This window comes from Xenopus laevis, chromosome 9_10L (assembly GCF_017654675.1).
Source record: "Xenopus laevis strain J_2021 chromosome 9_10L, Xenopus_laevis_v10.1, whole genome shotgun sequence".
NCBI classification, from domain to species: Eukaryota; Metazoa; Chordata; class Amphibia; order Anura; family Pipidae; genus Xenopus; species Xenopus laevis.
The window spans coordinates 33300479-33324606 of record NC_054387.1 but is presented as its reverse complement, the minus strand read 5'-3'; the positions used below and the strand labels follow the sequence as shown (position 1 = coordinate 33324606).

General features: G+C 39.5%; 1 long non-coding RNA gene across 3 annotated transcripts in view; it reads right to left on the bottom strand.

The window, feature by feature from the left end:
- The window catches only part of LOC108701017, a 388398-nt gene that overhangs the window by 291157 nt on the left and 73113 nt on the right, over window positions 1-24128 (bottom strand). The gene's annotated exons all lie outside the window — the stretch shown is intronic.

The following is a 24128-nucleotide window of genomic DNA, read 5'->3' as shown; positions in this document are numbered from 1 at the left end:
TTGTATTGATGTGAGCCAATACATTGGCTATATTAGCTCACATCAATACAAGATCTTTTTTGCACTAAAATCCCAGTGTTGCTGGTCTTTTGATACACTGTATAAATTTTTACCATGCACCCGGGTGGGTAATTGAAGCGGTGTGCCACCCCTTTGGAAACCCCCTCTGGTACCTGACCAGAGAAGTAAGAGAAGCTCAGCAGAGTTTGTAGATGGAATGTCCATGTGAATCCTGTCTCTGGCACATATATCACCAAAAGGGTCATTCAGACAGGAACCAAATAGGGTTCATATGTGTTGACAAATGCAGTGTGTGCAAAAAAAAATATATATATAACAGCACTTTTTTTGCACCTACACATGGAGTTCAGATCTTGTGGAGTAAAGTGACCCAAAGCTAGTCCCTTGAATGCAGTTCTGCCTGTGTTATACACAGCTCTGCATCCCACCTCATGTCCCCTATCCATCCCATAACCTGAGTCAGTTAGATGTACAAGTTAGGGAGCTGCCAGACACACAGGCTGCAGTGGTGGGATCCAAATTCTACCTCCTTCAAGCAATTACAGTATAGCCTGCTTATTGCAATACTCTAATTCCCACAGAATTTGTTAATTTTGGGCGTAGGCACGAACACTGAATCATTTAAAGCTATTACAGCTCAGTGGTATCTAGGGACAAGGAACATTTTCTCTTAGATTCCATGCCAACTGTCTATTTGCAGGAAGGAGGGGAAGAAGAGGCAAATATAGGCTTACAATATAGGCAGCAAAATATAAATGTTGTAATCGACAGATCTGTAACATTCTTAAGGATAACCCAATACAAACTGGAAACAATATGGAGAATTACTACAGGTTACAATAAAACCATGCTGCTTTCATAAAATATCTTTTTTGCCTGGCACGCAGAGGGTTACTACAGGTGCAACATATTGGACATTTCAGAAGTGCAAGAGGGAATTAGCATGCAATTAACGCTCATTGACACAAGTATTATTTTGCAACTCAGAATCCCCAGAGCTCTAAAAAAAAAAATCAAAGTGAGTGTCAATGAGACTTAATTACTCTTAAAATTTTCCCAGACGCACAGCTGTACACATGGAAGATCCTCTGCTCACTTCTTCCGTGTTTGTTCTTTCCTCTGTTCCGGTTTGTCCTACACAGACTGGCCTTCATATTAACGCATATCTTAATACTTCCTTATTTTATGTCCCCTACTCCCTCTTTTATTTTCCTTTTATCTTAATACTGCCTTATTTTATGTTCCCTACTCCCTCCTTTATTTTCCTTATGCTCTATTCACCATTTCTCTCTCTTGTTGGCTCCACTTTAGGTTACTTTAACCCCTTCAGAAGACAGCCACTCCTATACAAAGTGACAAATGGATAAGAGCACAAGTTGCTCTGACCTTTTGCAAAAGACCCAAGAGTTCCCAAAGTCAATGGGGAAGCCATACAAATGAATTATATGAATGCAAGTATAAAGGACAAAGACATTAAGCAGCACACTTTGAATGTATACTCGCATATTTTATGAAGGTATTGAGTCCACATAAGATGGATAAACTACCCTGGTGTATACATGTCAGTTCCAGGCAGAGCACAATGATGGATTAAACCGCATAGTTTCCTGCCTCACACACAAATCCATTGCTTGTTCTTTCCTTGCAGAAAGGGGTTAAATGCCTCACCAAACCAGCACCCACCCTGCGATGCATTCACTTTGTATTTCTGCAGTGCCAAAGCTCCTCGTCAGGAGAGACGCGTAGGACAAAGGAGGGGGGGAGCCTTATTAATATTACAGCAGAGGTGCCTCTAATTTGGTTATGGACATGGATTTTTACGCCGGCTTCCATCAGGGAAGCGTAGATTGAAACTGAAGTGTATTAGGACAATTTTATCAAGTTTTATTAAGCCCGGGGTCCTGCATTTTTGATATATAGTTTTAATTAAGTTTTAAGTCAAGGAACGTGGTATCTCATATTTTATCGTGCTGTGTCAGGCCTGATGAAAGCAGTTAATCACAATCTGTAAAAACTTCCCCTCTCCTCGGTGATAAATGCCCCTGATCTTTGCCTGAGACAAATGTGTTTGTATGATAAGACACTGAAAAACCTCCCACAATCATAGGCAGTAGTCGCCCCTTTTTCCAACCAGGTGGCGCAAAATTCCTTTCTCCCATGCACTTGTTTCCCCTTTTTCTGTAGATACAGTAGGTCTTCTTTCTTGCCATTGCTCCTCATCTGTCTTTATTGCAGCCCCTGTATTCTGCTCAAAATGCAGGTTGTTCAGCTTTACTAACCTTGGTGGAACATGACTAGTTCCTAAATGCCACCCTTTTTTTGGGTGAAAACATGCAGTGGACAGGCTGGTGATGTCGGGTGGTGGGACTGATGACATGGCGATCACCTTTTGGCTTATCGCCATGTCATTCACTTCAATGTCCTGTCTGGATTTCTTAAAAACCGGGCTGTCCAGGACCGGTGGCAACCCTAAGTGTGCATAATCTCAGGCAGGTATCAGGTGTATTGCTTTTTCCTTCACATGTAACACATACATTTAGTAAAGAAGGCATATTTACAGTACATATGCAGGTCTTGACTGACCTGCCAGTGCACCAGAGGATATCCTAGAAAATCCCCATAAGCCTTTTATAATTTTAACTATAGGTCTATATATCCTTTACATCATTTGGCATTGTCTCCCTATAATTGCTGTGAGATTGGGCCCAGGATTGACTGTCTTCTATGGGCCTTAAGAGACCAACACTGGTCATATAAATAATATACTCACGGATCTCTACACTATGGGGAATACACCGCTACCGTTCTGTGGATATTGCAAATATGTACTTTAAACAAAATATGTTAAAGGAGAAGGAAAGGCAAAATGTATGCACAACTTCAATCTAAAGTGCTCATAGAGATGACCTTAGTCGCTATATTTTCAGCTCACCTATGTGAATACTAAAGCATACAATCATGCTTCATGCTCTGCTTCGGGTAAGACGTGGCTGCCATCTTGCTTAAGGATTAGATGCTTCCCTTTCCTCTCCCTTCATATTCTGCATGCGCAAAAAAATAAAAAAACCCTGACCCTAGGAGCGCGTCATGAGCGCCTCTGAAGCCTGCACAACATGATATAATTTGGCCCACTACGACTAAAGCTGCCTGGAAAAACAGTGACATCACTGTAGTCCTACGCTACATTCTCTGCAGAGCGATGTTACTATTGCGAGACAGCATTAACTCCGCTCTGTAAGTGACTAGTCAACCAGACTTTTGATAGAACTCTTCATGTGTTTTAGCTCTTGTTGTCCTTTAAAACACATCTCTGTTTTTGAGCTTGAAGCTATGACTGTTCCTAGGAGTTCCTAAAGCTAAAACAAAGAATACATGCAAATATATATAGTTTCTACCTTACATTTATTTCGTTTTACCATCCTATAATTGTTGCTGGGAAAAGGAGGGGCAAAAAATATGCATTATTTTGGAAATCAATACAACTTTTTACAGGCTTTGAAGCTTGTGTACGAAGTACACACCAATGGATGGCTCAGTAAATGCAGCCCCAATAATTGTTTCAGTGGCAACCTGGTGCTTTTATGCTGGTAAGGAATGTCTTTGCGACTTCTAATACTCTTTTAATTACAGCCGATGGGGGGTATATTTTTCATTATATTAGAAAATTCATGACTGTATAAAGGCACAAAAAGGCCAAAGAATAAGCATATGTGGAAAGGCTAACTTGCCTTATGCCAGTTGACCCTTTAATATTCTGAATGTTTGCTGGTCAAATGGATGTTCTGTTGCTTTTGGCAATTAAATCTGATGTGAAGTCAAGCAAATCTATGACTTCTATCACTTTCTTGCCTGCTGATGCGCCAGGGACCCACTGACAAGCAGGTGAAACTTTCACTATGGAAAAATCAGGAGGGTCTGTTGAAACGAAACTCCAAGATTACATAGATTTCCAGAACGTTAGACAGCTGTCAAAATTGCCCAAGCCAATCTATATGGTCTGCTTGCACATCTGCATATGGTTTTCTGTACAGTAGAATATGAAGAGTGAAAAGTGTGTATTATGTGACTTCATTAGAGTTCTATGCAACCAAGACCTTCTGTATCAAGGGCTTAATAATCTTTTAATAATTTTTACCTTCCAGTTTTTAATACACGTACCCAGAACCCCCTTAAAAGCTATTGGATCTTGTCTTTTCCAGTGAGGTTTACCACGTGCTTGTATTTCACTGGCCTAGCTGTTCAAATAGAATCCAAGGCCAGAGCTGGTACTATAAATGTATTTGCTGGTAAATTTTTAATTCAGTACACTCTTGCTCTACCCCTGATCTGCCTTAGTTACTGTTAAATCTTACCTTTTACATCCCAATCCCTCAGAATTCACCCACATCGAGTTAGACTGGGGAGGTCCAGACCCACGAGGCTGCCACATCAGGGGCCTGCACAATTGCCCCACCCCCACGTCTCACCGGGCTGGTCCAACCCTGATTGCCTGTAAGGGTCCAAAAGGCTCAGCCAGGAGTAGTGGACCAAAGAGGAAGCACCAGTCCAATAGTTCGAGGTACAGATAAGGATTTAGAAGAAGAGTGGTCGAGTTCAGGCAATGTGGTCGGTTCAGGCAGCATAGGTTCAGTAGAAGCGCACCCAGGAACTCACAAGGAAGAACCTGTTGTAGGGCAAAGTCAGCAGTGCTCCAGCATCTTTTATAGGCCTCCTTTGGCGTCAAAACGGACGCAGTGACAACATGACATGGCGTCTTGACGCTGGCGTCTAATCCGATGATGATACTTCGGCACTGGAGACCAATCCGACAACGGCGACACGGCGACACGTCTGATGCTGGTGTGATGTCACAGAGCTGCGCCCAGGAAGAACCGCATGGGAGACGCCGCCATCTTGGACGCCGCCATCTTGGGACGCCAAGTAAGTCTTCCTTACATTGCCCCACCTATAAATATAATTTCCCCGCCCCTCTACAGCATAGGCCTGCCCTGGGCATGCCTCAGCCGGAATTCTAAAATGGTGGCAACCCTATGGAATGTCAGTAAAATTGTGGATAAGCTAGAGAACCTAATAATATAACAACAAAAAATATTTACCTAAGTAAACATCTTTAAGGAGCAGTAATAAATAATATTATTCCTCAACATTAATTTTACTATAATTATTCCCCTTGTTTAAACTCATGTGTTAACCCTATCTATTGACTGTAAATATTCCTGTGTAATGTATAAATTACAGTATATATACACAATTTTGTCATTATTTAGAAATGAAACATTTGTTAAATAAAAAATAAACCTGATTATGGCAATAAGACGCCAACAAGCGTATGCTACAATTTACATATGCATATGCACACACCTCTTAAGGAGATCAAAAAATGAATAGAATAAATAGGTGAATCAAAATTCACAGCATGGCTGTTTTTCTTTGTTGGCACCAAAATGTGAATACATTTAGCAGACCAAAAACAGACTCTCATATGAGAAATGGGGGCAATTTTCACCAAAAGCCCAGTTCAGCTAGGTTCTTCCCCTTATGACCACCATGCCGACAGCTTATGTTTGACAGGTAACATTCGTCTTTCTATATTTCTATAGAGCAGGGATCCCAAACATTTTGAATCCGTAAGCAAAATTCAGAAGTAAAAGGAGTTGGGGAGCAACACTAGCATGGAAAATGTCCTTGGGTGCCAAATAAGTGCTGTGATTGGCCATTTGGTAGCCTCTATGTGGGTTGTTAACCTACATTGAGGCTCTGTTTGGCAGTGCACCTGGTTTTTATACAACCAAAACTTGCCTTCAACTCTGAAATTCAAAAATAAGCTCCTGCTTTGAGGCCATTGGGAGCAACATCCAAGGGGTTGGAGAGCAACATGTTGCTCACAAGCTACTGGTTGGGGACCACTGCTATAGAACAACACTCTACAAAGAGTAGACAGTAAATCCTTCATTATGTAAAAGTTGCCATAAGCTGAACTATTGAGCATTAACATAGGGTGCTGTAGTTAGTCCCCTAAAATACAAATTGAAGAGCTGCTGAATAAAAAGCTTAATAACTCAAAAACCTTCAATAATAAAAAATGAAAACAAACTGCAAATTGTCTTAGAATATCACTCTCTACATCATATTAGACGTTATCTCAAAGGTGAACAACCCCTATAAAAATGGGACTTTAAGCCATATTTGTATAAGGGAAGCAGCAGGGTAATTGATATGACAAAAGTGGAAGAAGAAGTAGTGTGTTATATTTAAAGTAAATACATTGGATTATTGTCCTGATTTATTTAAAGTAAATACATTGGATTATTGTCCTGATTTATTTAAAAAATACCACCCTCAATATCAACAACTTTGACATTTATAAAGTTATTTGTAATTATTAAAGTTATAGCAGTAGCCTACAAATGTCATGAAGCACTATGGTGTGTTCACTTTCTCTAAGGAGGCACTGCTGTTTTGTCAATCAATCCCACATCATAATCTGGAATCATAATCTGGCATGTGGAGAACAGATGCTAGAAAACTAGCACCCGCTTGATGTTTTACATATCTAGCATGTGCAGGAAAAACTAGAAATCCCACTGTGAGGAGACCTCCCGTGTGTAACAATGTGCCACTCATACAGCTGTGGTTCCAGTTTACAAACCTTATCATAAAAGCTACAATTCCCATGAGACAATGTGAGCTTTTTAGCTAGCAGGGAATCAGTTGCAGTTTGAAGAGGTTACAAAGAGAGCATGAAGACTTTTGCTTTATAAAATTTAGGTCACACTCTGAAATAGTAGTTTACGAGGTTACAATTTATAATAAAAGAAACTGCTTGTCTAGTAGAATAGGTTACATGAAAAAAACATTGTAGAATCATAATTGCAGATATATAATGCATTATGGCCTGGGGACAATCCTGGATTATTTCTGAATGAACTCCATGTGGTCTTGTAGCATTTAATCTCCTGCCCCACCACAGGCCCCACCCACCCCCACACCAAATTAAAAAACAGTCACACAGACATGAGCAATAAAAACCCATTGGTGGGCAGGGTCCCCCCCCCCCTACAAGGTAAAAAAAACTATTGGCCTTGGAAAAAAAAACCTTGGTGGCCAGGGCTTCAGTGTGCAATATTCTTGGTTCTCCACAGCAATGGAAGTTTCTTCGTCTAACTTAGGCAGCTACTTCAGGGACTCAAGTGGAGCCTGGCTAATCCAGGAGGTGCAGCAATGCCAGGCCCCATGAAAACTTGAAAACCACTGGGCCCCCATAATGGCAGCCCTGAATAATAGCAAACTACTGCATCATATAGTGCTTTATGGTACATGTCACTTTACAGCAGTTGTGTCAAGACTTCACTTCAAGCCCCCATTGGATGTCCAATCTTTGGGCAGGGCTTCCCTTAGCTTATAACAAGGTAAAAGACATAAGGAAATATTGGTATTTTAATCATTCAACCATAGTCTCAAGTACATCAAGCATGTTTCACCCCACATCTAACCCTAACTTGCTGGGATTTGAGGCATAGCTAATAGAACTAAGAGGCATCCGTTTCGAAATCCAACCCTAAACTAAGTTCAAGCAGGGTTTACATGTGTATCTAGAAGAACAAATAGACACCGTTCCCAAACCTCACCCTAAATTACCTTCAAGCTGGTTTTCTGGTATATCTAGTTTATCAAATAGGCATTCTTCCCAAACCTCACTCAACTTGGTCTTCAAGATGGGCTTTCAGGTATATCTTTGAGAAAAAATAGGCATCCTTTTTGAATACACCAATACATTACATTCAAGACGGTTTTCAAGTGTATCTAGAAGAACAAATAGGCATTCTTCACAAATCTAATCCTAACTGACCTCAAGATGGGCTTTCAGGTAAATCTAAGATAACAAATAGGCATTCTTCCTAAATCTCAGCCTAACTGGCCTTCAAGCTGGGCTTTAAGGTATATCAAAGATAACAAATAGGCATTCTTCCCAAATCTCACCTGAACTGACCTTCAAGCTGGGCTTTCAGGTATATCTTTGAGAACTAATAGGAGTCCTTCCCAAATGTGACCCTAAGGGCAAAGACACGTGCCGATCTGTCACTGCAACGTTTGAAACTCACAAAAAGGATTCCTGAATCCCCAGCCTCTCCAGTCAATTAGCGTGGTGTCCGGAAAAGAGGTCGGCACCTCTCCAATATACATAGAGACGAGAAAATTCACCAGACACTCAACAGCAAGTTAAGCGGGGCGGACTCCTGCGTGTTTATTGAAGTCTTGTGATGTAACGTTTCGGGGGTGGGCCCTTTGTCTGACGAAGGGGTCCTTCCCCGAAACGTTACATCACAAGACTTGAATAAACACGCAGGGGTCCGCCACGCTTCACTTGTTGTTGAGTGTCTGGTGAATTTTCTCGTCTCTACTGCAACATTTGAACCAGCGATTTATCCAGGCAGCGACTTGCACACTTGTCTGCAGCCGCTAAGTCACTGGGATCAGGTTTTTAAATATGTTGCGGCGACAAAGCGCCACTAATTTACATTCAAGACAGTTTTCAGGTGTATCTAGGAGAACAAATAAGGCATTCTTCCCAAATCTCACCTTCAAGATGAGCTTACAGCTATATCTAGGAGAACTAATAGGCGTACTTTCCAAATCTGATCCGAAATGACCTTTACAGGTTTTCAAGTGTATCTAACAGAACAATTAGACAGACATTCTTTCCAAATCTTACCCTGACCTCCCCCTCCCCATGCCACTAACATAAGGCTCTCCCCAGCAGGGTAACTACTGCTTTACAAGATACCTGTTATATAGTATGATTAAATACAGTTGGTGTACTGCACAGCGCTAGAAATGAGGCACTTCCAGTCTCACTTATATGGCTCCACTTTGTTATTTATATTTCTGCAGCAGCAAAGCATTCAGCCCCCTCAAGCATTATTCTAGAAGTCCCTAACTGAAAGCTACTATATTTGTTTGTCCAAAATCACAATATTACAGAAGAGTTGCTTGTGGGGATGGAAACTTATTGGTAGGAAGCGGCTCCAATCATATTGTTTTCCTTCCAGGACTAAACTGCAATCAATATTTCATATTACATTTTTGTTTTAGGTAATCTTTTTGACACATCCAAAATATCACAGTGATTGGCTCGTTTATTGTTTCCAAAAGCCTCGGCTGCTAAAGGAACAAATTAGAGCAAAGGCTGGGAGAAAACACTCCAGACAGAGACAAAGCAGACTGACAATTTTATAGGAGTTTTGCAGCATAAGAGTCTTGATGCAAATAAGCCATTCTGCATTGCCCTTTCCCTTTTTTCAGCATCTCCATTCCCTTTTGTCCTTCTTTCTCCTTCTCTATTTTACCACTAGAGCAGACAGGTGATATTAAGATTGTTCACAATTCCCACAGACTTCATTGCAACAGGATGGAACCTCTGGGAATAGCCCAGCAGACCTGTAATTCAATTTGATGTGAGCTGTTACAGAATTAAGATGCTTGGATTCCTTTTCCCATTCTGCTGCTCCCTCCTCCCTGCTGTGCCGCTGAGGGAAAAATGAATGTTCTCAAATAAAAAATGCTTAAAGTATTCTATGCTTGAAAGCTACTGCTTATTCTCCTGCTCAGTTGGGGATATACAGAGAAAAACTAAAGAATGGCAAAAAAGGTGAAGGCAAAGCCAGTAAAAGGACAAAAGGAAAAAAAAACGTAAAGTTGCCTATTGCCTATATATACAGGCATGTGATCCAATATCAGGAAATTTGTTATCCAGAAAACTCTGATTTACAGAAAGGCAGTCTCCCATAGATTTCATTTTACCCAAATAACCCAAATTCTTAAAAAATTACTTCTTTTTTCTCTGCAAAAATAAAACAGTACCTTGCACTTTATCCCAACTAAGATATAATGAATCCTTTTTGGAAGCAAAAGCCAGCCTATTTGGTTTATTTAATGTTTACATGATTTTCTAATAGACAAGGTATAAAGCTCCAAATTACAGAAAGATCCATTATCCGGCAAACCCCAGGTCCCAAGCATTCTGCATAACAGGTGCCGTATCTGTATATCATTCTATATAGTTCCAACAGTGTTATATAAAAAGGGGTCATACAATGGTTTAACAAACAAGGCCAACAGAATAAAAACTGGATCTAATAGGAATTAAGGTTAATCTCAATTCTGCTTCTATTCCAGTGTCAGACTAGGGTGCGAGAAGCCCACCAGAAAATTTAGGACCAAGGGTCGACTTTCACGACTATATTGACTTCTCTTTTCAATCACTTTTTATTCAATATTCAATATTTATTCAACCGAGTCTCTACTCTTTACATGTTATCATCTATCTTCCCCACGTCTCCTCTTTCTCACATAGAAATGGAGAATGGTCATAGGAAAGCCATATAAGGCCAAATGGTAGGTCAGTCCTAGGGGCAGATTTACTTGAGGGCAAAGCGGCTAACACTAGCGTAAATCAACGGGCACACTCAATCTGCAGACGACAATTCGCTCTGGCGAATGGACGTTACTCCACAAATTCAATGAAATGCAGATTTTACTGAACGTTACCTCTTTAACCAGACTTGCCTTCGCCAGCTCAGACCAGGCGAAGTGCACTGGAGTGCATAGATCTTCCTCAATCTTCTGTTACTTAAATCATATTTTTTAGTGGAAAAAGCTTCTAAGTCCAAAAAGTGAGTGAGTGATAGCCTGCAAAAGTCCTTACAATTTTTTTTTTGAGTAACCGAGTTCCCCCATACATTTTCGATCATATGGAACATTAACTCTATTCCCTGGATTTCTGTAAAGTAATGTATTTGCTGCAACATATATACGTCCATTCAACTTTAAATTTCCTGCCGTATGCAAACGAAACTGAGCACAAGACCTCTAGCGAATTTGCGATATGAAGAAATGAACGGTAGTGCATCTTCACTTTCAATTGCTCGCACTGCCGAAGTAACGCTAGTGAAACGTCTCCAGCATTCGCAGCCCATGATGAAACTCCGCATTCCAGTTAATTACCATTGTCTGAGCGAAACGAAGTGTAGCGATGGCTGCAAATCGGTCACTGGTGAATTTTCGCCCTCAAGTAAATCTGCCCCCAACACTATTGCTTCTTTAGTAGACAGAGGAGGATAAGACTATACGCTCCATGTTTACTCTAACGTTTTATAAAAGTTTAACTTAACTGATTGCAATTTATAATATATTTAGAATTCACTGTGATGTATTTACACACTCAATGGTCAATTTTATTTTTAAAGGGTGGTTCACTTTTAAGTTAACTTTTAGTATTTTATAGCATGGCAACTTTTCAATTGGTCTTAATAATTTCTCTTTTAAAGAATTTGAATTATTTGCCTTCTTCTTCTGACTCTTTCCAGCGTTCAAATAGGGGTCACTGACCCAATTTAAAAAAACAACAGCTCTGTAAGGCTACAATTTTTTTATTTACCCTTCTATTCAGGCCCTCTCCTTTTCATATTCCAGGCTCACATTCAAATCAATGCATGGTTGCTAGGGTAATTTGGAAATCTGAAATTGCAAGCAGGAGAGCTGCTGAATAAACACCTAAATAACTCAAAAACAGAAAAAAATAAAAAATGAAAACCAATTGCAATTGCCTCAGAATGTCACTATGTAGTCCATTGGTTTATTATCCCCAAAAAAAACAGAATTGGGCTGGGGAAGTTGGAATTGCAGAGCCAGTCCACTTCTTACCGGTTCCTTGACCTAGATTTAGATTTATGCATGCACTATAGCGTGAAGTCCCAAATATTCTGCTACTGTGCATGGGTGAATATAAATCTGACACAGGGATAACTGGGAAAACAAGGAAAGATAGTGCCACAGCACTGAGATTCAGACTTCATGGCAATTCTATTCACTTGGGGGAGGGGGGTCCTAACATTATGGCATCCCCCTGTGAATGGGGATTTCTTTGTAATAACATTAATTAAAATCAGGCAGACAAAGAGTGTAGAATAGAGGAACCCTAAAAAGAAATGATGGCAGCTTTTGCTTACATAGCGCTCATATTCCTGGAGAGTTTGTTACTCTGTGAATGTCTAGTTTCAACAGTAAATACAAAGTAATTTTATTTACTGCCACTAAGGCTGGTTGTGCCACACAATGGGAAAATTATCTCCGCAATGAAAAGCATTCACACCACACTATGGCACCACTATTATGTAGGACCCAGTACAAAAGTACGTACATCTAAATAAAGGTATGAATCATTTCATAGCAAAAGCGTGAAAGCACTGTAGGCACAACAAAAGCTTTTAGAAATTATGTGGCATGTGTTAAAGCCACTTGGAAAGCATGCTCGGAAGCCAACAAGATTTCGTTACTAACGGAAATATATTTAGTATTTCTTTTTGTGAAGGTTAAAAATGATAGCATTTATTTAGACTGATTCTAAAGCTGGCCATATAGTACATAGGCCAAAAAGAATCTGCCACATCCAGCCCCTCTAGACCAAGTTGGCACCTTATAGGTCCTCCAGCCTGTCTGATTGATATCTGTCCAAAAAATCCAGCAGAAAGTCAATATGATTCTCCCCTGCTGGGTTTCCCTAGGTCCCCATTGCTATCAGATTATTTGTGTGGGGGCCAAATGATCTGATCATTCTAATTTGGCATAAACTATATGGTCCAACTAAATCTACGAAGTCCAGCCATTCTAGACCAAGTTGGAACCTTATAGCCCATGTATGGGGCCCTTCTTGACAGTCTGTCTGACTGGGATCTGTCCAAAATATCCAACACGTTATAAAATACTGCATCATTGATTTGATATGGTCCTCTCCTGAGGGGTTTTCCTAGGTCCCTACTATGATGAGACCATTCCGAATTTGGTCCTGCATGTTGGTTGGCAAGTTGGGTACCGAGTAACTCATTTGGTGACCTAGCCAAACAAGCAGAGTTAAAAGTATATGCCCAGCATTTTCTGTGGTTCTTAGTAACGACATGAGGGTCTTGGTGTATCTGCTTGAAAACATCATCACTTGGTGTTGACAACAAGGACAAAATTAATTGTTTCTTTCTGTTCTGTTCCTGTGCCAGAAGAATGACGACTGCTTTGGTTTTAATAACTAGTTCTCATGAAATGGCGCCTACTTTCTTATGAGCCTCAACATGAATAACGTAGCCTGGTAACAAAATCCTCTATTTGCTTTATGACCAGATTTGTAACTTTAATGAAGTCAATTTTAGCTCAATAAAGCCAAGGAAGAACTTAATCCCTTCAGTGCTGGAGGTCAGTGCCCTTCACTCATAGCAAAGCCATAAATATAGTTAGAGCTGAATAAATCCTCTGCTTGTTATATCCCAGCTCGTGCTCTCTCATTGGCTAACAATGAATAGATACTTTGCAGAGCTAGGAATAAGGTAGCCCCCGCTGAGTTCCGTTTGTGACAGAAATCTCTCTATACTCGAGGTTGTCATTTTTTTTTAATCCTGTTATTTTTTTTATAGTCTGTATCCCAGTTGTCTTTATTTTTAGGCTTCATGTGAAGTGTCCTCGGCAGCGGCTTTCTTCAGAAGTTTGTATCCTGTCTGCATCCGCTGTGGAAAGAAGCTTCTACAAGCAGAAGATAATGAGCTTCTTTCAGATAACGCCGCCCGCAACAGACTCATCAGCGTGCTCTCTCCTGCAGCTGGGAGCACTCCGAGCAGCATTGTTAGTTTTGTTCTCCATCCATGCACCTTTTATTCATCTTTTCAAGTGCTCCATATTTAAACGAAAATCTCCCAGACACAGTAACCAAGCCCAGCAAAAAGATTTGCTCTCCTCTCTTTTTAATGCACGTTCCCTGCCACTATATCCTTCAAGATATATTAACTAGCAGAATACAAACAAAGCCATAACTGGTCTTCTAATTAATGGTAACGATGACTTTGAATGCAAACATTCATTAAGAAATGTAATGTGGAACGGCATTTAATTCTATGCGACAAACAAATGCTCTACAACATGCACCATGGATGGTAGAGCACCTGATTTATAAGAAAAATAATAAGGGGCCACCAGCAATGAGTACATGTACAATGGTTTAAAATGCTATTCTGTGAGACAGCTTGCTCAGCACCCAACGGTGACTTAGAATAAAAGAAGTTTATCAAATAGGCATAAGTTCCTTAAAATATGGGGTCCGCAAAAGGGCTTAACACAGTGCTATCTGTTGTGAGTCAAAGGGCACACATAGGGGCAGATTTGTTAAAGGCCACATTGTATTTAACCTGAAAAATTTGAGTTTGAGGGTTTTCAATCAATTTCTGGTTAAAAACAAAAATTTTTTTTATTATTTATTATACCCTCAAGCTTGAAATAGCTCATATCTGAAAATACTTCAGCTACAACCTGTTGAGGTCATATAGAAGTCAGGTCCGTTGAACCATTTGAAGATGTTAATAGCCTTCATGATGTTCAAGTTTTTTCGGTGGGTTTTGCTCGAAAACTATCAATTCAAGTTTTTGACTGCGGAAAACAATCAATTTTGGGTTTTCTTAAATCGGAAAAAAAAATCAGGTTGTTCGAGTTATACAAAACCTCACAAAACTGTAAAATTTAACCTTTGATAAATAACCCCCATAGTGTCACAAAACATGTACCAGAACTTTTACACCACCCTTTTACACCACCAGCCCAAAACAATGCACCAGCAATAGTCTATTACAAATCCTTAGCACTGTCCAAAAAGTTTAATATGTGTGTTGAGCATTTCTGCAACCATCTTGGATATTTATCTATATAGTGTCAGCCTCCAAAATAAAGCAATGATGGAATGAGATTAAAAAACAATGTTATTGGTACTGCTAATAAATGTATCTTGCACCGAATCCATAGCTTGTGGATTTGTCCAAATATCACTTCTTCCAAATTTTGCTGGCTTAAATATGCTTAAAAGTTGAGCAAATAAACATGTTAGAGAAAATGTGGTGTCTTAATTCTTCCAGAAGTTGACCTTGAGAATTGGTCAGATCCTGAAGTGTATTAATTCTAGACTTGGTTTGGAATTTTCACATATTTCTAGCCAGGATTTTGTGCATCCATGATTAGAAGTCAAAAGCAAAACCTACCAACTTAGCAGAAGTCTGCTTTGCCAACGTGAACTCTATTGTTATTTACAAGCAACTCTGCTAGACCAATAATCTGATGAGCACAAAGTTTACAGGTGAAATATTTTATTATGATGTTTTATCATCTCATTGCTATGAAGACTTGAAGAGCGTCTCCAAGAAGTATGATTATTATTAGGGAAGTGGCCCAGGTGCACCGCCCTGAGCCATCAGCATGGAGAGTGGACAAGAGAAAATGAATATGGAGCAAGCACCCAAATGAAGGCATTCTTCCACGAGGTAGTTGAAGCAAAGTAAAGATTTATTGTGTCCTCAGCTTTATGCATTTCGGGTTAGAAACACTTAGTCATAGGCTAGCCTTAATCTTAATGTTTTTCCCCACAATGTATAGTTTTTTCCAAAAATTCCAGCGCCATTGCGTGAGCACTTAAATCGGACTCAATTGTGCGTCCCAGTGCAATTTGTCAAAATTATCGCAATTGAATATGTGCTGCATTGCAATTACAGAGAGAGAGGCACTTCATTATATTGCGGTTGCAGCAAATATTTTATCTGGTGTCATTTCAGGTGTTTAGTGCGAGAATGATGTGTGTCTCCTAGTCCTTTGGTATAAATGCACTGCGGCTATTGACGCAGGCTGCTGTATGAACCCTGGCGCTACTGGTCAGGAGTTGGCTAAATTTCCATGGTTCCCCTGCATCAATAGGGGCAGTAGTACTTGATTTGGAATGCAAGGAAGGAAGGACTGAGCGGCGCTAATCAATCCTATATGGAAGTGAGAAGAGTGCATTTTGAAGCAAGTAAAGGGTTTTACTTGCAACTCACTGTAAACAGGCCTGGAACGGATCTGTGGATTCTGCCAAATGCCAGAGGGGCAGCTGTAAGATGCTATAGACAAGTCACTATTTAGTGGGTTGTTTGGGCCTCTGAGTACTTGGAATGCCAGGGCCTATTTTGAATCCTAGTCCAGACCTGACTGTTACTCACTTGTTTTTTGGAAATCCAAACCATTTCAGTTGCAGATACATTTGCAGGCTTTATATCTTTCTCTTGCTGAGTGAGCAAGACGTGCAACTACACATTATTCTATTACAAGAAAAATCCATTCACATAGCAGTAAGATGATCAGCCAGCTTTTTACCTAATCCAATGCAAAACTGAGACTAACTTTACAAGCAGGGGTCTCTCTCATCTCCCCACTTCTCATTCCACTGTCAAGCCTCACACCAGGTAAAAGCGCCGCTATATTGACACGTAAACCCCATGGAGCCGAGGAAACCAGCTGAGCAGACTCCAGTATAAGCAACTGTCCCATAGCAATATCAAATGTTGTTCATAATAAAATGAACGATACAGCACAAGCAATAAGAATATACTTTGCAATGCATGTTAATGCAGAACATCAATACAGTTGTTGATGGATTTACTTTGCAGGTCTGGAGAGACATGAGGGAAACGTGTGCAGTAGGCTTAGATGGCCACCTAGCTACTTACATGATGACACACAATGTTTCCAGGAATCTAAAGCTCTGTTTGATTATGAATGTTTGAAGATTTTTTTAATATAGTTTTTGTTCCTAGATTTCTTTACATATGTGTCTCAAGCTGAAACAAGCCACCATTGCCATCAGCCCTATTTTTGCCACATACTACTTGATTGCTGGGGTGGGTGAGAATATTTATAATGCAATCAAAGGTTTCTATTGTAAAACTTAACCTATATCTTAACGTAATGGATCATGAGGTCAGTGCTTCTCTGAAGGTACAGGTATAATGAATAACGTTCACCCTGGTGGTCCAGTGGAGTACCCTCTAGCATGGGGGGGCCCGCCATGCCTTCGGTGGGGACTCCCGCCACATGTGTCCTGTTCCATCCAGCGCCGGTTCTCTTATGGTGGGCACGGCCACGCGCTTCCGGGTTTATGCACAACGGCGCGAAATTCAAAGTATTTAAAGGGCTTTGTATTATTGCACATTGCCCGTTGTTAGGTTCGATTAAGTTTGTTTCCTGGGTGCTTACTACTGAATCCTGATTGTTCTTCTGTGTATTGACCCTTGCCTGCCTGTGACTATCCTGACCCTTGCCTGCCTGCGACTACTCTGATCTCTCCAATCCTGACCATTCACTTGTCCACTGACTATAACTCGCTCTCCAATCCCGATTCCGGCCTGTCTGACGATTCTACTCTGCATGTGCTGGCCCGGGCCTGCTTGTTCCACGCTGTGTTATCTGGCGTCCTCCATCCAGTATCCTTGGTGAGACGATCGTGCCCTGTTGCTAGTCCAGAACCGTTAGCTTTGTTACTCTCTCAAATAAGGCAGAAGTGAGAGCCGAGACCAGGGAGCTTAGCTTGGGTTTCTGTTCCTAGATGTATGGCATTCAATATAAATAACTGGCACTAGGTAAATGTATAAATAAAACGTGTACCCTTGACTGTTATAGACCTATTACTTAAAGAAATGACCTGTTACCATAAATTAAGGGTGCAGCTTGAATGCTTGCCTAGCGACAGATCTATTTATATATGGGGGAGGGTCGTTATTTAATTTTGCTACCTATGCTAAATGCATTTTGACTTTGTAAGATTTATCAAAGTGCACCAGGTACAGGTAAAGTAGTTTCATTTTCTTCACCATTGACCCCCTGTCGGCCATACAGAGAATATATTTAACTCAAATGCAGCAGCACACACTGAATCCATGACAAAAGACCTTGCAAACTCACTGGGGGTCATTTATCAACACTGGGCAAATTTGCCCATGGGCAGTTACCCATGGCAACCAATCAGATTGCTGCATTCATCGTTCTACTTGCAGCTGGCTTCAAAAAGCTAATCACTGATTGGTTGCTATAGGTAACTGCCCATGGGCAAATTTGCCCAGTGTTGATAAATGAGCCCCAGTACTGACTTATTATTATGGAAATTAAAGGGGAGGTTCATCTTTAAATTACATTTTAGTATGTTATAGAATAAGCTACTTTTCAATTCGCCTTCATTTTTGTATTACTTATGATTTTTAATTTATTTTCCTTCCTATGACTCCATCTTTTAAATGGGGGGGAGGGGTCACTGGCCCTTTCTAAACAAATGCTCTTTCTATTCAGTCCCTCTACTATTCATATTCCAGTCTCTCATTTAAATCAATGCATGGTTGCTAGGGTAATTTGGACTGTGGCAGATTATACTACGTCATAATAAAAATTAATTTATAGGTGAACACCCCCTTTAAATATCTATTCTGCAACTAAAATTTGTAAATGTAAGCTTTGCAAAGTGACAATAACTCACATTTATTTAATTGCCATAATAATGCACATTTCAAGAAATCTATGTGAGATTAATGCACAGAAGAACAGATTTGATTTGAAAGACACAAGAGCAGGTAATATTAAATAAGAAAAGGTGAATTGTGTTTATTCTTATACACCATGTGACTACCCATATAACTGTTACGCATTGTGTCCAAGATAACCAGTAGTTATGCTGCAGTGTATACCAATCATATGCAGGTATGGGACCTGTTATCCACAATGTACTGATTTGAATAAGACACTGGAATATGAATAGGAGAAGCCTAAATAGAAAGAGGAGTAATAAAAGTAGTAGCAATAACAATACATTTGGAGCCTTACAGAGCATTTGTTTTTTTAGATGGGGTCAGTTACCCCCAACTGAAAATGGGAAAGAAACAATTGATTCAAAAACTATAAAAAATAAATAATGAAGAACAATTGAAAAGTTGCTTATAATTGGCCATTCTTTAACATACGAAAATACCTCTTTTTAAGCAAACCATGTTCAACTGTGAAAAAGAGAAAGATCGGGTATGATCTCAAAAAAGAAACTGAGCAAATAATTCTAGTGTACTTGGATTAAGGCCAAATCTCAGTCATGGTGAAGAAAGTATTTCAAAGTATTCACTCAGTCTCGACACTAACTACATTATATAAAGCAGATAGACAAAGAGTTATATGAAGCGGCGCTACTCTGCAAGTAGTAATTCTGAAATACAATACAGGGTTCATTCACAAACAGAGCCGCACACTGATACTTAAGTGGATGCAAATGTGTCTATTGACGCCATCCATTTGGTACAAAGATGCTCCTTGCACTTCAGTATAGTTATTAACATTTATTTATAAAGTGCCAACATATTTCACAGCCCTGTACAATAAATGGGTTTATACAATAAACATACAGAATTACATGCAAAACAACCAATAACTGATATAAGAGGTGCCCTGCCCAAAGGAGCTTATAATATAAAAGTTGCATCAGGCTTAACTGTATCCATATTGATTCTACTGCTGAATCGTGTATAAGCTTGACTGCTGACTTGGTGGAACCACAAAGCTCTAACTTGCTGCTTCTTCTACTGAGTGGTGCACAAGCGTGTTTGTTGACACTGTGGAACCACAAAGCTCTAACTTGCTGCTTCTTGTATGGTGTACAAGTACATCTGTTGAGGTTGCAGAACCAAAAAGCTCTAACTTGCTAGTTCCTCTGCTGAGTTTAATACAAACTTTCTCCAACTCTGCATAACCAATGGCTGCAGCAAAATAATCCTCCAAATAGAATCCCAGTTTATCTGTTTAAATCTGGTTTCATAATCTTTGTCCCTGCAGCTGGAGTTGAAAACAGCAAAGGGGATGTAAAGGCAAAAATAAGATCCAATACAAATCTCTACACAGTCGCCAACTGCTCTACGGGAAAAAAACAAAGCTCCTTGAGTTCTGCACGGCTGGAAGTAAGGCGGGGTCTCCCCCTGCTGTTCATTATTGTTTATGAAGTGTCCATGCAGAGCAATTAGGGACTGTCTGACAATCCCTATCCACAGTAGTAAATGAAGGGAGAATTCCACTGCATAAAGTCAGGTTTCTTATAAAAACGGTACACATTTTTTAATTTAAAAATATATATAAAAAAAGATTTCTTTTTTATTAAAAAAAGTAAAAGTGGGTTTTTCATTTTTTTGCCTTTACATGCCCTTTAAGAAACAGATCCAATCCTGAGCCATCAGGGCTCTGTGTTTCCCAGATACCAATCTGTTTATAATTACAGGGCTCCCTGCATTGCTGATGAGCTTTTTAGGCAAATTACCAAGTCTAACACATTCTGACGATCTGACACAAGCATCTCCTTTGACAAATGTTTTAGTTCATTAAAACTTTCCTGACAGTCAGGAAAGCTTTCATAAATCCTATAACAGATCAAACAGCAGGGAATCCTTTTGAATTCTCAAGTCCGATAAATCAGCCCGTGTCTAGTGCAGGGGTCCCCAACTTTTTTTTTTTTTTTTTTTACCTGTGAGCCACCTTCAAATGTAAAGAGTTGGGGAGCAACACAAGCATGAAAAAGTCTATTGGGGTGCCAGATAAGGGCTGTGATTGGCTATTTGTTAGCCACTATGTGAACTGGCAGACTACAAAAGACTCTTCTTGGCACTAGAATTCGTTTTTATGCAATTAAATCATGGGTGACATTCAATCTTTTTACATCTTTTTCCTCTTAAGCTTCCTTGCTTTCCTCATGTCTAGTAGAACACTCTCCTGTAATATTGAAAATTAAAGGTACAGTATATCTCATCTCGGCAACCATAAATATATCATACCCCTTTTCACTCTCTCCACCTCCCTTCGTATGGCAAAATCCTTCACCCTTTTTTCTGTTGTGTTCTTCATGTTCTGAAGGTAAGTTTGACTGTGAAATATCTTTAGGTGGCCATACACGGAGAGATCCGCTCGTTTGGCGATGTTGCCAAACGAGCTGATCTCTCCCCGATATGCCCACCCTGAGGTGGGCAATATCCGGCTGATCCGATCGTGGGCCCTAGGGCACAACGATCAGATCCTAACGAATAGTAATGGACGGTCGGATCGCAGGACCGCATCAACGAATAGATGTGGCCGCGATCCGACGGGATTTTTCGTCCAATCCGATCGAGATCTGCCCGCCTTTCGGCCAGATCTCGATCAGGGAAGCCCGTCAGGGGGGCCCCATACACGGGCCAATAAGCTGCCGACACGGTCTGTAGGCAGCTTTTATTGGCCCGTGTATGGCCACCTTTAGACCTACCAATGTCTGCCAAAGGTTAGCTGCCTTTCCTAAGAACGGGTGCCTAATTCCCCAAGTGCAGAAGATGATCGGTAGATAATAATAAATGTGTTTATTTCTCATTTGATCTGGCTGTGATTGGCAACCATGCATCTACTGTAATACCATTTCTAAACAGTAAAGGACCCAGATCCTATGTCCAATATAGATACAACTGGACCTAAAGACAGCTTATAATAAGTTTTGTAGTTGTAATGTACAGAGTACAGTTGAATGTAGGGATATCAAAGGAATGTGAGGATTGAACGTAATACATTAAAGACTATAAATGGAGTAAACACAATGATTACACAAGGAGTAGATTACAGTTTTCCAGGTATAACAATTATTGACAAATTAACTAGATACAAATGGAGCATATGCCAATGTCACAATGCAACTCAATGACATTGCAAATAAGTTAAACATCATTATAGTGGGTGCCCACTAGTTGCTCATCTTTCTTTAGGAAGGCTGATATTCTAGAATGTTGGTTAATAATACCCAAGATGCTAAAGCAGATATAACAAACCAAGGCCACGTTTCATTAAAACTAAAGTACAAGAAATCATGCTATCAGACCATTAAAAAAAATTTAATTATAATTATAATTCTCCAAACCAGACACCAAACCAAGCTTTTACACAATTGCATAACAGCCAACTGCATGGCCTTCTGGGAACCAACTAATGATAACTCGCAGATCCAAGGCTGATACAGAAAAAACAAGGGAGACGCAAAAGACAAAGAGATAAATAAGAGAAGCAAAATGGAAATGTAGCCTTGTGTGTGAAAGGAGTAGACCTGACTGCATATTGCAATGAAGTATGTTGCGTACGTAAAGCTTTTAAAATAATTGGAGCATGGGTTTGGAAGAGAGCATAAAAACATTTTCTATGAATGATTCATTAGTTTGTGTCTCAAAGATATGTAGAAAGTAATAGGTAGCTTGGTAAGCTCTGCTCACTCAACGGTTCTTTTTAATGAAGATTTTACCAAGACCAGCAACCAAAACTGCCCCCACAATATCCACCCTTATATTTTTTCTTAGCAACATGACAAGTTGAGGAGTGCTGCCTTGTTTCCTCTAAGTTTCATATCTCAATGTGTTTCATGCTCCTGTGTACTACGATCAGTAAACAAATAATAGAGCCCTCAATATTGCCTTCTATTTAAAGTAGGGACTTTCTATAATTTTTAGTGCTTTCTGTACAGCCCCCTCCCTTGCTCAGTTTCGCTGCTGTTTGTTAACATAATACTGTATGAGAAAATTGGTCCCATAGCTTATTATTCATAAAAATGTATTTAATTGACATAATAACATGTTAAAAATTTGTAAATACTGACCTCGTATGATCTACCTAGATGGGGTCAGGGACCCCCGTTTGAAAGCTGGAAAGAGTCAGAAGAAGGAAAATAATTCAAAAACTATAAAATTAGAAAAAATGTAAGTGCAATTGAAAAGTTGCTTATAATTAGCTATTCTGTAACATACTAAAAGTTAACGTAAAGGTGAATCACCCCGTTAATATGCTCATATTTTACAACAGGCGATAATTTATGTATTATAATACACAAATGTCACTTGACACAAATCACTAAGCATCAATAATCAATTACATCAGTATATATCATTTATAAATACAGTTTATAATAAAACCGCCTATTGTAAAATATAAGAATAAGTCCCCAAGGCATTCCATGACCATATACAAGGCTGAAGGCTTTTGTAATATAATACACAAGTTTCAGTGAGTCATGTGAGAGAATGACATCACTAAGCTCCGATTATAACTGATGACATCACCAAGCACCATTTATAATTATGTAATACACAAGAGCCATGAATATCCTGTAGATTATATCCTTATAAACGGTGAGTAGTGATGTCACTTTTTGTCACATGACTCCTAAAACTTGTGTATTATAATAAATAAGGTACCCCCTGTTGGAAAATATGAGGATATTAGAAGTAACCTCGGAGTTCCATGACCTATATGTCATGAAACTCCTCAGTAACTTATTACATCCTTATATTTAACAATATTTATTCACTATATAAATGGTGCTTAGTGATGTTATTTCTGTCACATGATTTACTGAAACTTGTGTATTATAATAAATAAAGTACCACAAATTGCAAAATATGAGGATATTAGAAGTCACCTTTGGAGTTCCATGACCTCTGCCTTCAGCCTGGTGCTTTTATATGGTCATGGAACTCCTCTGTAACTTATAACATCCTTATATTTAACAAGGGGGGGGGGGACTTTATTCACTATATAATTTACAGGATATTCATGGCTTTTGTGTATGATTGTAGATTCACACTGATCAATGGAGGCAAAAAAAATATGCTGTTCACATTACTAATATTAATGATTTAAAAAAATGTAAGAAAATGAATATTACAAAACTAAGTTTTATGAAGAAATGAAAGAAAATTCCCCAAGCAAACAAAAAGGGTTACAGAATGAACTTTTTTCTGACACACAGACAAGAGCAAAACTGCAGAGCCGTCACAGTAGACATAATCACAATGAGCCATGAATGCTCTAAAAATAAAAGACCAACAAAAAAAAAGACCAAACGAGAAGAATTAAATGCACTAAAATTCTCATTAGCGCTTTATTGCTGAATGGACAAAAGCCAATTCCAGAGGTCCCTGGATGGCAGGATCACATTGTACAAGTTGGATGCAGTTCTACATGTCCAAGAAAATGTACGAGATATTAAAATAAGATCTATGAAGTTCATGGAAAATTCGATATCCAACACAACACAATGTCCCTGAGCAAACAAAGCACACTGCATTCTCATCCAACAATAAATGGAAGTGACAGAGTTTGCTTTTTCTTTCCCTTATTACAAGAACAATCTAACAGGCCCCATATCAGGCCATCTGATGAAGCACCAAGTGTATCGTGTTCTCGACACCGCAGCGGAA